This window comes from Sylvia atricapilla, chromosome Z (genome assembly GCF_009819655.1).
Source record: "Sylvia atricapilla isolate bSylAtr1 chromosome Z, bSylAtr1.pri, whole genome shotgun sequence".
NCBI lineage: Eukaryota > Metazoa > Chordata > Aves > Passeriformes > Sylviidae > Sylvia > Sylvia atricapilla.
In genome coordinates this window covers 40,068,248-40,085,543 of record NC_089174.1, presented here as the reverse complement: position 1 = coordinate 40,085,543, position 17,296 = coordinate 40,068,248, and positions in this window count along the sequence as shown.

Sequence of the window (17,296 nt, the reverse complement as noted above, 5' to 3'; positions counted from 1 at the left end):
TTTCTCTTGTGCTTATTCTCCCAAACTATTTACTTCCTCTACATTTCAGCATTCATTGGTTTCCACATCAGTCCTGGAGTTTCAGACTGATGTTCCATTTCCTAAACAACCTTTCTCTTTGAGGTTGCTTCTCAGAAAGCCCTTTAGCTGAGTGAGAAGAAATGCAAGCAGAGGAGGCAGACACCTTGGGCTGCCTATTTTGCCTTCCCAGGACAGGGACAGGGACTGCCACTTGAGCAGTGTGGTTGTGTGTGCAGCACTGGGTTAACCCTGCCCCAATGTTTGCTCCCATCATCTCAAGTTCTTTACTCCACTGTCAAGGCACAGGATGGCAATATACACATGAAGCCCAGCGATGGTCCTGTTTTTTGTTTCTCTGCTCTCTCTAGCATGGGTGCCATGTCCCTTACCAGCCCAGCACTCTGTTTCCTTTCCCAGTCAGGGATATCAGCTTCCTCCCAGCCAGCACTCACAGAAACTACCCAAGAGGTTGAGGGAGTCAGGAAGTCATGGAACACCTGTGAGAGGAACAAGGTGGCAAGCAAATGTGGGAGAACAGCAATTTCCAGTGGGTTCGGGATGGGTGAGTGTGTGGTGTGATGTGGTGGAGAAATTCTGTGAGGATTTGCATTCTCTTATGTGCAGTATGGGCACTTCAGCCTGTACTCACCCTTTAGCCTCCTCCCTTGGGCAAAGCTACTTTTGCTGTTCTGCTGAAGGCATCAGATCAGGGTTATTTTGTGCTCTTCCCCTAGAAGCAAATTTGGCTGTGCCTGCATTGCTGGGAAGCCCTGTCCCAGGGCCAACCACTGTGTTGCTCCTCCATCTCATAGCATCTTAACCCAGAACTTTTTGTACCTGACAAAAATTAAGTTCCAAGAGCAGGATTTTTAGGTTAGTTATTATCAGTTTTTTTTTACCCTTCATTTTATGTTTCCCATTACATCTCTGCTTACAAACAGGCTGCCCTTTCAGTTAATAAAGTGGAGTAATTTCATCAGCTTTTCTTGCAATACGTGATCTGTCCAGCTATGGCTGTCCAGCTGTTGTGGATTTGGTTGCCATTTGGTCAGTCTTTTATTTCAAAGCAAGCTACACAAATAGCTCAACTGATACAAAGAGGCAGGAAATAACAATAAAATAATCTTTGAAACATGTTAGAGACCTTGTCTGTGGCAATGTCTTTAGAATTATAGTCCTGAAAGTGTTCTTTCCTGTTCTTTAACCTCAGTGCTCATCACTGTTTTACAAGCATTCACTGCAACAGATTATTTTGCTTTATCACAGTGATGTCAATAACATGAGGAAAATTAAAACCCAGAATTCTACCTTCACACCAAGATAGTGATGCCTTAAGCTTTAGCTTTCATATTTGCAGATTCTTTGCTGCCTAGGGGTGCAGTTCTGAGCTTCATATTAAGTGCCAGTAAACTCGCTTCACAAAGTAGGTAGACAAAACAAATCCTTTTCCTGCTGAGGACCAAGGACAACTTTCAGGCCCAAAAGCATAAACAACGATGGACTGAAGAGAGAAACAAGAAGGATGAGGCCTCACAACCTGAGGCTGTAGTTGGACAATTAAACCCCAATATGCAAATGGACCAAAACTTATAAAAATGTAACATCTCATAACCAGTCAGTTATTTTGTGACCATTCTAGGTCCACCCTGGGTGCAGCTCTGGTCAGGCTCCTGTCTTGCCCAAGGTGGATCCTGGAGGCCTTTCAATAAATACCTACTTTATTCTCTAGCTTTGTCCAGTCTCTGTTTCAGGTCTGAAATGCCTTCCAAGGCATTAATAGAACAGTACGAAATATAGGAAAGAAGTAATTGAGTCAGTGTTTGCTTTTACCTATAGCATGAACTATTTCAAAAATACATCAAAAGTGACTAAACAATTTTCAGAAAAATATCTTGATTGTCAGCAAGACTTGTTGATTTCAAACTGTAGCCTGAGTCCACAGTGCATAACCATATCAGTTATACAGTGTGTGAGGCTTCCACACACAATCTCTGAATCTTATTTTAAGTTTCTCTGGAGTCATGAGATTGTGTAAGTTCATTTTGTCTTTTTTTTTGTTTTGTTTCTGGTTTGTGTTTTTATTGGTTTTTTGTTTTTGTTTTTTTTTTCCTTTTTTTTTTTTTTTTTTTTCCTGACAGAGTCACCAGTTCCCCTCACTGGTATGCCTTCTTCAGTGTACAAAAGATGTTGCAAGTGCAGGAAAGCAACTGAATCCCCAGTAGCAGACCTACTCCAGGGTCTAGGTCTGCCTGATCTGCTGGACCTCATGGACACATTAAGACATTAAGACAACTGGGATAGACTTTGGGATGTCACAATCTTCTTTTGGGTGCCTTTGTCAGTAGTCAGAATTAAGATGGAAGTATATCTCACATTCTCATCATACTGGTAATAGCTGCAACACCAGAAAGAAAACATGGGGTCTGTTTTTTCTTTAGTCAACTTCTTTAAGGGCCTCTTCATCTGACTGTCTTGTTACAGAAGAAACGTGGTTTGTCACAACACAAAACTTTCAGAAATGAGGAAGTAGAGAAAACCTGATGTGATTTTTCCCCACTTGCTCTCAAAGATATTTGTTCTGTGTTCCTTACATTTACCTAATACAAAGTATATATATCAGAAACAGTTATCTGCCAATACAATGAAATTGAAAAATAGACACTTCTACTAACTAACAGCAGCCTGCAGTTAACACCCATTTACAGTCTGCTTCCTTTCCCATAGCATGTTTCAGATTTACTTTAATGTTTTTATATATTTGACTGAGACACAGAGCATATGCTTGATCTTGTTTTGTTGCTTTGCACCCACTGTTGCGTTCACTCCCCTACCTTTTCATTTCCAGCTTTTTTCATAGAAACAGTCTGTTAAATATTTGCAAGACTAAAATATATACATGGCTAAAAGCTAAGTGCCAGTGTCACTTCCACCTTGTTTTCTCAAGTACTTTCACATGTTGTCACATTTTTATCATTTCACTTTCTTAAACGCCTTTTAAGAAGTAGGACAAAACTCGGCTGGTGAGTTGTGTTTCTAGGAGACAGCAAGAGGTTATTGTTTCATAACAGATGTGCTGCATTGCCTCTAGTTTTTCTATAACATCCTTTTAGACTGTTCCTGGCATATCCTAAAAGATAGACTACATTCTACCAAAACATTTATAGCTAGAGGTAATCGGAAAATTAATTTGCTTTAGATAATTTTCAGTAGAATTCTATAATTCTAGTATAATTCTCTTATTATTTTTGGGCCAGGTTTTTTAGATGTCAGCTAGAGGCTGAATCATGAGTTTGGAAATACACTCTCAGATGTAGGCTTTTTGCCTATGTTTTAAAGCCAAATTACAATTTTGAAGCAGCCCTTTTTCTGTTTAGGTGATAATGTACTTTTCATCTCAAGTCATGCTTCACCAAGCAGATCTAAGCTTGAAATACCTCGTTGCACACTTGTTATTTTGATTGGATCTTCAAAGTGATATGAAATTAGACATTAGTCCATTTGTGATAGGGCAAGAGAGAATGGGCCAAAGTTGAAGGACAGCAAGTTTAGATTAGATATCAGGAAGAAATTCCTGACTGTAAGGGTGCTAAGTCCCTGAAACAGGTTGCCCAGGGAAGCTGTGGATACCTCATTCTTAGAAATGTTCAAGGCCAGTTTGGGTGGAGCTCTGAAGGTCTGGAAGGTTGCTCAGAAGGTGTCCCTGCCCATGGCAGTGGCATTGGAACAAGATGATTTGTAAGGCCCCTTCCAACCCAGATCATTCTGATTCTGTGATTAAAAGGCATTGGTGGATGTTGGTGATTTTTCAGTAGATAGTACAAATAGTTTTGATAGGCTTAGGGTAGTGCACTTTTCATCTGAAGCCATTTCCCCTTTCATGCTATAACATGTTTTATTGGTTGCAAATTCACAAAGCTTATCCCACATAGAGAGGTCTAACCCTGACAGAGAATGTTGAGAAAGTGAAGCAACAGAATTGATGTCCTCAGGACTCAACTGAATCCCTGTGTCTGCAACCCTGTGCACTCCAGAGGTAAGTAGCCCTTATTGGGGAAAAAATTGGATATGCTCTCCTTCATTCTGCCCCTCTGATATATTAACTGCTATATGTGCAGGATCCTGGATTTGTAAGAGAATAATGCAGCAATAATGATCTCCCAGCAGCATATACACCAAGCCATGTCTCCTCTGTTGAATATTTTTTAGACTAATATCACCAATGAAGAACAGCAACAAGTATGCTTTACCCATGGTTGCAAATTCCTCCCATGTGTGCCAAAATAAGACAAAGTTCAAGTTTTGTGTGCTGCAGAAAGGCAGTCCCTAACAATTTATACCAAGTAGGACAGTTTATAATATAGTGTGTTTTGTTTCTGCATGGCTGTCCATCAGGTAATCTTGCCAACTTGGAGGAACACAGAATCCCTTCTGAGGGCACAAAGAATAGCTTCTCAACCTTGAGAAGTGATGCTGAGTGTTACATGTGGCATCAAACAGAAGAACTCCTCATTTAGATAGCAGAGGAGTTGGTCTGACAAAAGGCCATAGTACTCAGCTTGCTTACTCAGCTTTTCAAATGTAATATCTTTAGTTTGGTAAATACCAAAATCTTCAAGAGCTGCAGATAAAAAAAGGCAAGAAAAATTATGGAAGGGTTAATTACTTTTCCTTACCTCTTTAATCATGTCTTATTAAGCGCTACAAAAGTTCATTAGATTTGTTCTATCCCAGAAATTTGAATAGATGCTGACTCTCAAATTTGTCAATGGAATACAAATCTGGAATCCCACTATACTAGTGATACCACAAGACCTTCAAAGGAACAAAGTGCCAAAATTTCCCAAGGGCCCATCTCTTGAGAAACAGAGCATTAAGCTTTCTAAGCATTCACTGATGATCACCAGTGGGAGCTTTTTAAAGGTGAAAATGCAGGAGAATTCCCAAAGCAAATGACAGCCGCCAGGGTAGACCTCTCTGTAGTGTACCCCACCAGGCAATCTTTTTTTTCCCAGCCATGTTGCAGGAGGTCCAAATGCCAGCTCAGGCCAAATTCTCTGTGCGTGAGTGTAGATGAACAATACCAGTCTGTATTTCCTTTAAATTTATTAATTAAAATCTCTGATACACCATTCTTTCAGAAATACTATGTCAAATATTTTTATCTTAAAGGACTCAGTCAAGACACACCTTCTGAAATCAATAGTTTCTGCATATTTCATAACCTCGTGAAATACTGACATGTGGAAACAGATATTGTCATGACAGCATCCAGTCTCTGTCCTTGTTAATCATCATATTTTCAGCTCTGCTGCATCTTCAAAGCACTGTTTTGCCTTAGCTAAAGCTGGCTTTAAACTTTTTGGATGCATAATCTTGCCCTCCTAGCAGTTTCTTTTGCTACTTAGCCTTTGGTTTAATTAGCCATTAACAGGATGACATTAGAGCTGAGAGTAGGTATTGATTCTTGTATGGAATTTATTTGGGATTTTTTGTTTTGTTTTGTTTTAAAGTGTGTATGGAACAAACAACACCAGACCCGGAAAGGAAAAAATAAAGCAGGACAGGCTTGGATCTGGGAATGTAACTGTACCCCACCATTATGTATTTATGGAAGAGCAGAGAAGTAGGATACAGAGATAGAGAAAGCGAAAAACATGCACTATATAAATTAAATTGAGTTTGGGGTTATACATCCTGTCCTACTGAATGACTCCCAGCCCTGGTAATTGTAATTCATTTGCTTTCTTTAGGGTGGAAGTTGCCCAGTAACAGCAAGAGCAAAAAGGTGGGTCATTTTTCTACTGTTTCACAAAATGTCTCTCGAGTAATTTGAAATTACTAGGTCACAGTCTCCGTATTGAAGAACTCCAAGTAACACATTCATTCATTTGAAACAGGAATTAAAACCTCAGACAGTGTTTAAATTGGGTGAACATTGTTCTCTCGACAGACATCGCTTCCCTACTTTACTACCGCTTACAGTTTCATAACCAGTCACAAAATTACTACACAAAATAGGTGGAGAAAAGGCAGGAACCAATAACATTCAACTGCCCAAGTCCAGAAGCAATCCTCAAGATCTATTTGCACTTCTACCATCATAGAATCTGCATGAAGAACACATTGGGAGTACTATTATCATTTTTGTTTACAGCCTAAGTAATTGGACTCCTGTATCATCTTCCAGTGTGTAAAGGTTGAGTGTTTGCAGAATGTGTGCTATGGTCAAGGATGTCCTCTTCTTTTTGATCAGTTTTTGAACCAAACATACACCTGGAAGGTCAAATTCAGAACAGAAGTTTGCCTTCCATGTTCTTTGTACCTAACATAATTTTTAAAAAAGTTATAAATTAGGCAGAAATAGATGCTTTTCTATTCCTGAAATGCAGTTTTTGCTTTCTAAGAATTACAACTTTTATTGTTTTCGATTGAAATATCTGTAAAGCAAAACAGAAGGAAGAATATGTTTAGAATATGTCAATAGATGATACAGATACAAAGAAAGATAGACATTCCTTGAAACTTCTCAAGTTGTGACTGGAAGCTCACAGCATCAGGAACAGAATGAAGTCCCAAAAGGATAGGTAGACCGGTTGCCATTTACATTGCTAAAAGATCACTTTATATTATATACAGTTTGACATGACATTGAAGAATCAAGATTCAACTGTCCAGCTCCTTAATTCTTATAAGCAGTTAACAAAAGAGAAAACCACAATGAATTGTAGATAACACTAGAAAATTTTTGTCCGTCAGAAGGTGCACAAGATTGCTCCACTTACTTTTGTGAGGTAAATCATGAAGAATATAAAAGTCCCAGCCCTTTCAGCTCCAACAGTGTTGAACCCTGATATGTTTTCAGAGTTATGAGCTGAAAGGCTCATAAGTCTGAAACTGTTAAATGTTGTGAGCATATGCAGACACACTCCCAAGAAATTGCGGAGGAGGGACAACAGTACACCCATGCCAGCAGCAGCCAGGTTAGAAAATTCTGTCCTGGATCGCTCTATATTCATATGACTCACATCCCCAGGGAAACCACAGCAACAAAAACACAAAAAAGAGCACCTGTGCATGTGTAGACAGGTAAAGTATAACAACACGTGTTGGTCAAAACTTTTCAAATGATAAGATGATTTATATAGGATAAAAAAAAAAGTTTTGAGAGACAACTGTTTTCAGAGACAAAACAGCTAGGGATTTGGAAGAAGTGGTCTTTTGGGCTATGTAAAAGAGTAAGTAGCAAAGAGCAGGGTTTAATACTAACTTGCTAAGGAGCAGGATAATATCAAGGACCAGTTTATTCAACACCTTCAGTAAAGACTTATAAGAGGCAGTAAAAAGTGGGGTTTCTAAATAAGCAACTTAACTATATGGTAGTAGAGAAATACTATGCCTTTGGCAAAAAACTATGGAAACACTATAAAAGTAAGGCAGTATGAGCTCCAATTTGAATACATATAAAGCATCTAGGCAGAAATAGCCAGAGGTAGCAATCAGGGCAGAGAAAGGAGAACACAGAATCATAGAACAGTGTGGATTGGACAGACACCTTAAAGATCATCTAGTTCCAACCCTTCCACTAGATGAGGCTGCTCAGAACCCCATTCCACCTGGCTAAACACCTTTGATGGGGCATCCAAAGCTCCTCTGGGCAACCTATTCAAGTGACCACCCACACAGTAAAAAGCCTTTTCCTTATATCTAATCAAAACCTACTCTTTTTCATTTTTAACCCATTCCCCTTTTGCTTTCACTACCTGCTCTTGTAAATAGTCTTGCCTCATCTTTCCTATAAGTTCCCTTCAGGTACTGGAAGGCCACAGCTAGCCTTCTCTTCTGGCTGAAATAAAACAAATTCTCTCAGCCTTTCCTTACAGAAGAGATGCTCCAGCCCTCTGATCAACTTGGTGGCCTTCTCTGACCTTTTCTCCCAACAGTTCCATGTCCTTCCTATGCTGGCACCCCAGAGCTGGGAGAGCCCATGACTGGGTCATGTCCAGCCTCTCACCCACCAGCATCCCCAAGTCCTTCTTTCCAGGGCTGCTCTCCATCTGCTCATCCCCCAGCCTGTGCTGATACTGAGGATTGTCCCGACTCAGGTGCAGCACTTTGCACTTGGACTTTTTGAACTTCATGATGTTCCTGTGGTCCCACTTCTCCAGCTTGTTCAAATCTCTCTGGAAGAAATCCTGTCCTTCAGGTGAATCAAGTGTACCACTCTGCTTGATGTCCCTTGCAAACTTGCCGAGAGTGCACATGATCCCTCTATCTGTGGCATTGTTGAAGAGATAAAATAACACTGCAATAACAAGTAGATCCTTGAGAGGCACCACTCATCACTGACGCACCTTGGGATTCTGAGCCATTGACCTTAACTACTGGATGTAACCAACAACCAGTTCCTAATCCTCCTAAGAGTCTACCTGTTGAATCCATCACTCTTCAATTTTGAAAGAAGAGGGAAACCAGGTAAAAGATGCCCAGCTCAAAGACATCTATACCTCTTCCCATATCCACTGACATAGTGTTCTGGGTTGAGCTGCCTCCTATCCCATATATTCATCCCATAGATAGATTGTTGTGTCTCGCAGCTGGCCCCTCCCTCTTGGGCGGGTGCCTGCAGTTCTTTCTTTTTTTTTCTTTGCTGTTTCAGCTCTTGCTTTAGCTAGCTCTGCTGCTTTTGCCTTCTTCGCTTCGCTTTGCTTTGCTTTGCTCTCCGGCTGCCCCTGCCTCTGTTTTTTCCCCCCCGCTGCTTCTGTTTGGGTTTCTTTCCCTGCCCCCCCACCCCCACCCCCCCAAGGTTTGAACCGGCTCCAGACCTGACCTGACCTGAGAAGTTGGAGAAGTCCCGGGCCTGCCAGAGATATGTCAGCACCCTCCTCATCACAGTAGCCCGTCTTTCCCACTATTCGGCGTTGGGGAGTGTTTTTTTGTCAATAAACCGGTTTTTCCACTTTTCCTCCAAGGTATTTTCCTTCCCGAACCCAGGGGTGGGGGGGGAAGGGGTGGTGGAGGTTTGGTTTAGGGGACTCCTTTTGGAGGTTCTTCCCTAATTTACTCCAAACCAGGACATTTCTTGGTGCGTTGGCCGGGAAAGGGCCAGAGAAAGTGGAAAAACCTTAATAATAATATTGGTGGTTCTAGTTGTTTTGTGGGTGTATTGGGATGTTTTTTTCTGGATTCATAATGTCATTCGGGGTGAAAGCCTGCCAATATTTCTGGTCCCCAGGGATTTTTGAGGTTTTAATACCTCTGTGGTACCTAGGGTTATTCCCTTACTTAGAAAAAGCTCTGGTATTGCTACTAATACGTAGTTTTTGGGGCCGTGGGGCACTAACCAGAATATTCATTGGGCTGGGCTTGCTTGTGATGCTTTATAGAAGGGCTGCTAAGATGCTTAAATCTGTTCCAGAAGTGTATAGTTCGTTGTTATGGTGGTGCATTCAGTTTGTTAGGGGAGAAGCAGGGGGAGAGTTTTTCAGCCTCTGTCTTCCCTCTTCTCCTTTGAATTTTTTACATCTCTATTAGAAAATGTTCAGTTTCCCCTGAGCGTTAAAGAGACCATCTTTCTGGCATTTAATCTAGTAAGTTTTTTCTATACTGTCTGCAGTTTCTATAAAATGAAAACTGAGATTTCTAAAAGGGCTAATGAGACTCCTGATTTAGGGGTAAAGCCCACAAAGAGAAATCTTGAGTGGAGTGGGAAATGAGAAGATATGGGCCAAATTTTAAAGGAATTTTCTGATCCTATAGTCTGGGACTTCCCATCTGAACAAATTCAGAACCCAGCTGAGGTGGCGAAGTATTTGAAAGAGAAGTGCTGTGGTAATACTAAGGAGAAAAGGATTGTTGCAGTGAGCTGGGCCCTGGCATATGTTTACCGTACTCTGCTAGATACTGAAGGACAGCAGATAAAAGAAAGGGAACAGGGAGATAAGCTAGTTACCACCCCAGTCACTCAGGCTGCAGCTAATATCCTGGGCTCCGAGCCAACAGCTAAACCAGACAGGGAGTCTAAGACATTGGCAGTCACCTGGACAAAGAGAGCACAAAAGACTGATTGACCAGTGGAGGATGATGATGGTGAAGGTGAAGGGCCCTCAAGGCCTCCCGAGGACACCCAATCAGAAGCTGGACAAACTGACGTAAAATCAGAAGCTGAACTAACTGACACCCGATCGGGAGCTGGATCAACTGGCCTAAGATCAAATGTCCAACCAGCTGGCACAAGATCAGGACCCACTGTTGATGCTTTTTCCCTGAAGGACCTCCGAGGTTTGAGAAAGGATTACACTCGATGACCAGATGAGTCTATAATTAGTTGGTTAGTCCGTCTCTGGGATGCTGCAGGAAAAGCTACAATTCTGGATGGCACTGAAGCAAGGCATTTGGGCTCCCTGTCACATGATCCAGTTATTGACCAAGGAATGATGAGGGTGGCTACCCCTTGCAGTCTCTGGGAATGAGTCCTGGGAAGTGTGGCACAAAGATACCTGTGTGCAGATGACATCTACACGCAGCAGACCCAGTGGAAGACCACAGAACAAGGGATTCAACGCTTGAGAGAAATGGCAGTGGCAGAGATTATCTTCTCAGATGACCTAAACACTAAGAACCCAGACTTGGTACCATGTACACCTGTGATGTGGCGAAAACTTGTACGATTTGGACCATCTGAATACGCTTCTGCTCTAGCAATAATGAAGCGGGAGGAGACACATGAAATCGTGCTCAATATGGCAAGGAAGATTTTGGGAAATGCCAAGAGAGTTACAGCAACTTCACAAGCAGGTGTTACTTCACTACCCCATTTAGAATGGACATAAGGAACAAGATTCCTTTCTCACCATGCCTCTGTGGCTACATCTATTGTAATTTGTAGCAGTTTAATTGACTGAATCTGATTACTTTTGTTCAGTGCATCTCTTGGTCATACTGCTCTTTTATTACCATCACATTTGCTATATAAAGCCTGCTTGTTTTAACTCAGTGTATTAAATATTTTTATATGCCTGCAGATTTAATTATTTTGAGAAATGAACAGTATTTCCAACCTGAATAAGCAAGTTGAAGAGGTTTAAAAGGTGCTCCCGGCTGAGCAACAGTGAGCACTTCCCATGATGTACTTTTACCCTGCACCAGGTGATACTCCTGGCTAAGGTACAGTGCAATTTGCTCCACCTCCCACAGCAGCCTTCATTTTATTTTGTGTTTGTGCAGCACAAACTGTAAGAAGTTAATGTACCGTTCCAAGGTTCACAGACATTACAGTAAAGCTAACAGGCTACCCTCAGCACCTGTCACCATGATTAAAAGAGGGAAATTCTGTTTAATACTGCTTTGTCCAAGTTTGTTTGATCCCCTACAAGTGTTCTCTAAGAACATATAATTTGTCCATTCTACCCCAACTCTTTCACTAAACTCAGAGTGCCTACTGCCTCCCCTGCATTGTTCCTGACCTGCAGCAGTCTGCAATATGCAGGAAGTGAGTAAACCAGATGTAAGCTCACTAAGAACTGTGCTTCTCATTCTCCTGTCTGCTAATCCTACCTGATAAGGTCTACTTTTTCTGAGCATACGCTGCACCATAGTTTCCAGCCTGAGGAAAAAATTATGGGTACTGCAGTCATAAATGTATTGTAGCCATATATGGAAGGAGAAGTGTGTAGTAGGTGCATTTTGAAGAGTGTGCACACACAGAATCATTTGCACAAAATCTTGTTTTATAAATTGCATAAGAGGAACATGCACTGGCAGTACCTTTGAGCCCTTGAAGCCTGTATTGCAAATAAGCATCTACTGGAAAGATCTACTGAATTGCCATTCTGATATCTGTCACACATATGTCACACATATTATATATATATATATATATATATATATATATATATATATATATATATAATCACCCCATATATATACATGAATATGAAATTTTTATGGGGGTCAAAAGTGTTTGGGGTTCTTTTTTGAAAGGCATTATAACTACCAAGAGCCCAGATCTGATTTGGTTTAGGGGTTTTTTAACAAAATGCTTGTCTTCACAATGCTGAAATTCAACAATTGCTTCCAACTGAGAGGTATCTTTTCAGCAAGTGGGACTTTCTGCCAGCTATGATATGGATTATCATACCCTCTGAAAAATCCAGGTTTTGCATCATTCTAATGGGGTAAACATACAAAAGCTCAAAATTTTTATTTACCGCCTTTCCAAGACCCCACAACCTGTCAAAGTTTAGTACAAGATCACCAGGGCGTAGATCTAATCTAGATTGGAAATATCCTAAAGTATCCAAAAGGAAAGGTAAAATAATGGCCAAGAATGATGGAGGAAAGTGGGAACAGCAAATGAATGTGTGTTACTGACAGCCTTGACTTTTTCAACCTTCCTGTAAGGGCCCTAACTTCTAAACAATTTGAAAAATTAATGGAATGGTTAAGCATTTCAAGTCCATGCAAACCTGTGTTTTTAAGCTTCTCATTGCACATATGTTAAAACCAGAAGTTCCAGAAACCTTCAAGATTTTAATGTCTGAAGAAAACACCACACATTGCTAGATTTGTGCTAAAAATACCAAGAGGTAACAACAGCTGTGCTTGTAATTGCTGTCAGAGCAGGCAATTCCAGGATATCTTTCACATGCCATCAAAGCAGCAAAATGCAACTGCATGGGATATGTCTCATAAAAAGTGAGGTAGACACATTCCTAGCAAGATTAATTTTACAAATCTACACAAAAATGTTTTTTAAGCAAACGTTAAATGCACAAAACTTGTGCCAAATTTGACCAGTGAAAAAAGCAAGTATGTCTGATTCTGGTTTAATAGTAAGATAATCTGATCCAATACCCAGCCCAGAAAAGCTAAATGGCTCAGCAAGGTCACTGTAAATTAATTTTTAAAAAAAAAATAATAATTTTGCTGCCCTCAGAGCCCTTCATACCAGTCTCAGCCCCTACTAACCCACTGAGCTACCATCCTGCTACCACTTCATGGCTCATTTTGCTTAAATTGCTGAGAAGCTTGACTTAGTCCTTGCCTCAGACTTTGAAAATGGCTAAGCAGCCATATGCACAAGAACAAGAGGAAAATTTAAACCATTCAAGGAGTTTGATCCCCATGTGAAATCCCACCACAGAAAATTGCTATTTAGTCACCACTGTAGTTCCTCACACTGCTTTCACAAGTATTTTCTTTGTTAACTTCAGCAGGGGTTTAATTTATTTCTTTAATTCACTTTGTACTTATATATACATATGCAGATACATATACAATGTCTGTATAAGAATTGGGTATTCTATACTGGATATTCCCCGTATTTGGATATTCCCCATATTTGGATATTCCCCATATTTGGATATTCTCCATATTAGCTGCTTTCTGTATATTAAACAGACCAATCACATTAACCTAGAGGAATAAATCTCTTTTGTTTTGCTCTGCTCTACTTTTGCATCATTGTACACTGAGCCTATAAATAAGAATGGAAAGCCAATATTACCACAAGGGTTGATGGACATTTTACAAAACAGTGAGGTTCACAGTCAGTCTTAAATTAAAAAGTTGAACTCATCATCATTTATTTCTGTGTGAAAACTCAGCTCACTATGACTCAGTTTTATCTTCTTATGTATTAGCAGGTATTAACTGCAACAAGACTATTAATATAAGTTATATATAATATAACTTATATATATCAATATAAGTCTTGAGGTTCAGGAGCTCCATACCAACTTTTCCAAGAGAAGGTGTAGACAATTTAAGGAGAAGTTGTTTACAACATATAATAAATGGAATGTTCCCTTGCAAGGCAATGCATGAAAGATCCTGCTTCAACTTCACACTGTTTGCAGATCATGTTGCCTTGAGAGCTTGCTCATTCACTACTGCTACAGCATATTTTATGCAAAAGCATGTGCTGCTGTTATCAGAGCATTTCCTAAAGCTGAGGTGAGAGCTTCAGTTATGGCACTGATATCATGCTTGGCTCAAGATGCTAACGCATGCCCCTGTGAGATTACTGTGCACTTACAAGGCACACTTTTGGTGTGCAGCAGACCCTTAATTAAGCTCTCTGCCCACTGCCCACCAGCATAAGGAGAAAGTTCACTTCAGATCATGGGAACATTTTGTTTTATCTATGCTGAGATTGCCTTTTGTAGTGTAGGTTCTGCCAGCCTTCACTCAGCAGCCACAGTCATCAGGGAACATTAACCTTCTGTAGACTATAAACATAAACTCTGTACATGTGCCTTCCAAAGTATTCACTTGGCTTACAGGCTGGAAAATGCCATTGTATTTAAATCATTTGCACTGATCTCACACAATCTAGGTATATACTGCCAATTTGGGTTAATTCTTCTCCTGATTGATTTGTGCTTTTTACCTTCACATTTTTTGCCTACAAGCACATTCTTGAATATGAAATACCACTTTTGGGGGTAATCAGTCCAGTACACAAAAGCTTTCAAAGAAGTAAAAGCCAAATCTTGAGAAGTGGAGAGTGATCCTAAAGACGAGTTTGCATCTTAATATTTGTCTAAGAATTATTTTGAAATAATTTTCTACATTATTATTTGATTAGCATGAAACATTTAATGAAGGCACAGAACACAATTGTTCTACATAATAACATAGATTCTGAAAATTATAATACTTGAAAAAGGACTGAAGCCTTTTCCTTCTGCCTAAGAACACAGAGGAAAGGTAGCTGGGAACATATTGGACTTAAAATCTAGGTTATAATCATAATGTAAAATGAGGCCAGGTAATGAGTTAAAGAAGCTTGGGCCTTTAGAAATACAGAAGCAATAAATGACCTTAAATATAATAAATCTTTCAAGTTGCAGATTCTCTACACTTTTAAAAAATCGTGCTTTAGCTCTCTTAGTTAAGGATCTGAAATGCAAGAACTGAAAACCAAGTGAGTATCTGGACAAGTGTCATGAATCTCTATAGTGATCTTGTAAAATAGGGATGCAGGAATGAAACTTGTGGGAGCATCATGAAATATCCAAGTGGACACAGTCAGATGGAAAATGTTACGTATTTTTTAATTATTTCTAGTAGGATTACAGAGCTCAGAGCAATCTGGTGGCATTTAACAGAATGCCTTGAAAAGTATTCCTATTGAAATATTTCTAGCTCTTTTAAAAATATCTCTGGTGCCTGCAAAACCAAACAGTACATTAGAATATATTATCTGCATCCCTGAGAACAATAGAAGGCTTGATTTACATGAAGTAAGACTGAACAAAGTAATTATAAGGAAATAAAACTTACAAGACCCTCAAAGCATAATGAATTTTTTTCAGGGTGAAAGAGGGTAAGATCAGAAAGGCAAACATAAAATGTTGCTTTGTGCAATTTTATTAACTCATTTTCAAAATACAAAGTTTGCATGTGAAGTCCTTACAGAAAAAGCTGTAATATATGTGAGGAATTGAACATGAAAACCTTGTCCCATGAGATAGGTAGTCAGCATTCTCAACAAAATTAATCTATATTATCAATAAATATATTCAAATCTCTAATCAACATCTGAATGAATGAGCCAGGGTTTTGATATTCAAAGCCTTGCAAGCTCATTCCACCAGAACGATTGGATGATACATTGGATATGGTTGCAATCTTATTTATTTTAAAAGAAGCTAGGCAATATATAATTTTTTCAGGGCACTAGAAATCCATAGACAGTAGTTTCCTTGTTCAGAGGACAAGGGTTCTTCCAGAGTCTCAAGTGTTTTTCTGTCTGGCACACCCAAAGCTTTCAGCTTTTACTCACTGCCTTTTCTTTCTATGTGCACTTTTGTGTCTCTTTTGACTGTGCTTGACTCTCTCAGACATGACCAAACTTACATACAGACATGTGCAGGTGGCCCCACACAAGATTCCTCTAATAGTTGCAAATGTGTGTATTCATACCCAAAACCTTGCAGGAGTCCAGATGACTTTCTTTCCCAGCCTTCTCATAGTCTGTGTGCAGGACCACTAGTGAATCCTGAGCTGGAAGGGACTGACATAGAACACTGAAGTGACCCTGAGATTAGTTCAGTTGGTTAAAGCATGGTGCTAATAATATCAGTGTTGTGGGTATGATCTCTGTATGGGCCATTCACTTCATCTGGACCTGATGGTCCTTGTGGGTCTCTTCCAGTTTAGGATATCCTGTGATCTGCAAAGTCCAACTCCTGGCCCTGCACAGGACACCCCAGGAATGTGCCTGAGAGCATTGTCTAAGCTTTTGCTCAGCTCTGGCAGGCTGGTACCATGACCACTTCCCTGGGGAGCCTGTTCCAGTACCCAACCACCCACGGCGGGAAGAACCTTTTCCTAATATCCAGCCCAAAGCTCTACATCCTTTACCACCTTCAACTGCTGTAGTCTTTTCTTTTTTTCAGGAAATAGTTTGGTTTTCCTTTCACCTAAGTTCAGAACCAGGATAAGCTCTAAAATGTGCCACAGAGATGTGTGAGAAGTGGGGTGGGAGGGAGCATGAGAAGGTGAGGCAGGAATATCTTTGCAAGGCATGCTATAGTGCAATGAAGAGAGGATGGAGACAGAGCCCTGTCCTGCTCTTCATATCAGCTGGGCTTACTTTTCAGTCAACACAGATGTGCACACAAGTAGGTGACAAAGGCACATACCCCAGGCACAAACATTCATCTAAGTTTTCTTCTACTCATTATTTATGAATTACGCTGTTCCCAGGAAGAAAGTTCTGGTGCATGTTTTGCAGTTTAATATACAAAGTGTGCTTATCATAAAGCAATCTCATTTGCAGCTTAAGACTTATTGTGGTACCTCTACTTCCTCTGGCTGTTCTGTACACTACTGGCAAGTGTGGTGTGCAAGCTGTCTTGGGTGTGTAAACCTGGTGCAATCAGATGGTAGAAGCTGTTAGACACAGGATAAGAGCAGTTTCCAGAAAGCTGCCATAGCAAATACTGGAAATCAGATGGGCTCCTAGACATCTCTTTCACTGGCTTTGAGTTATTCTTGTTCTGAATATCATTAGGACCCTTCCCTGACCAATATTGTAACTCCAAATCCAGACAAGCTTCTGAGTGTAATTGCATAGTCATACAGGATTGCTTTCTATTAACAAAATTTTGTTACAGCAACCAGTTAAATTGAAGCAGCACTTCATGCCCAGATACATAGCACTGTTAATGCTACTGACTGTCATTAGCATTAAGCTTCACCTTTCTATGTATTTCTTCTCAAAATATTTAAAAAAAAAAAAAAAAAGATGAGGTATTATTTGGCATGT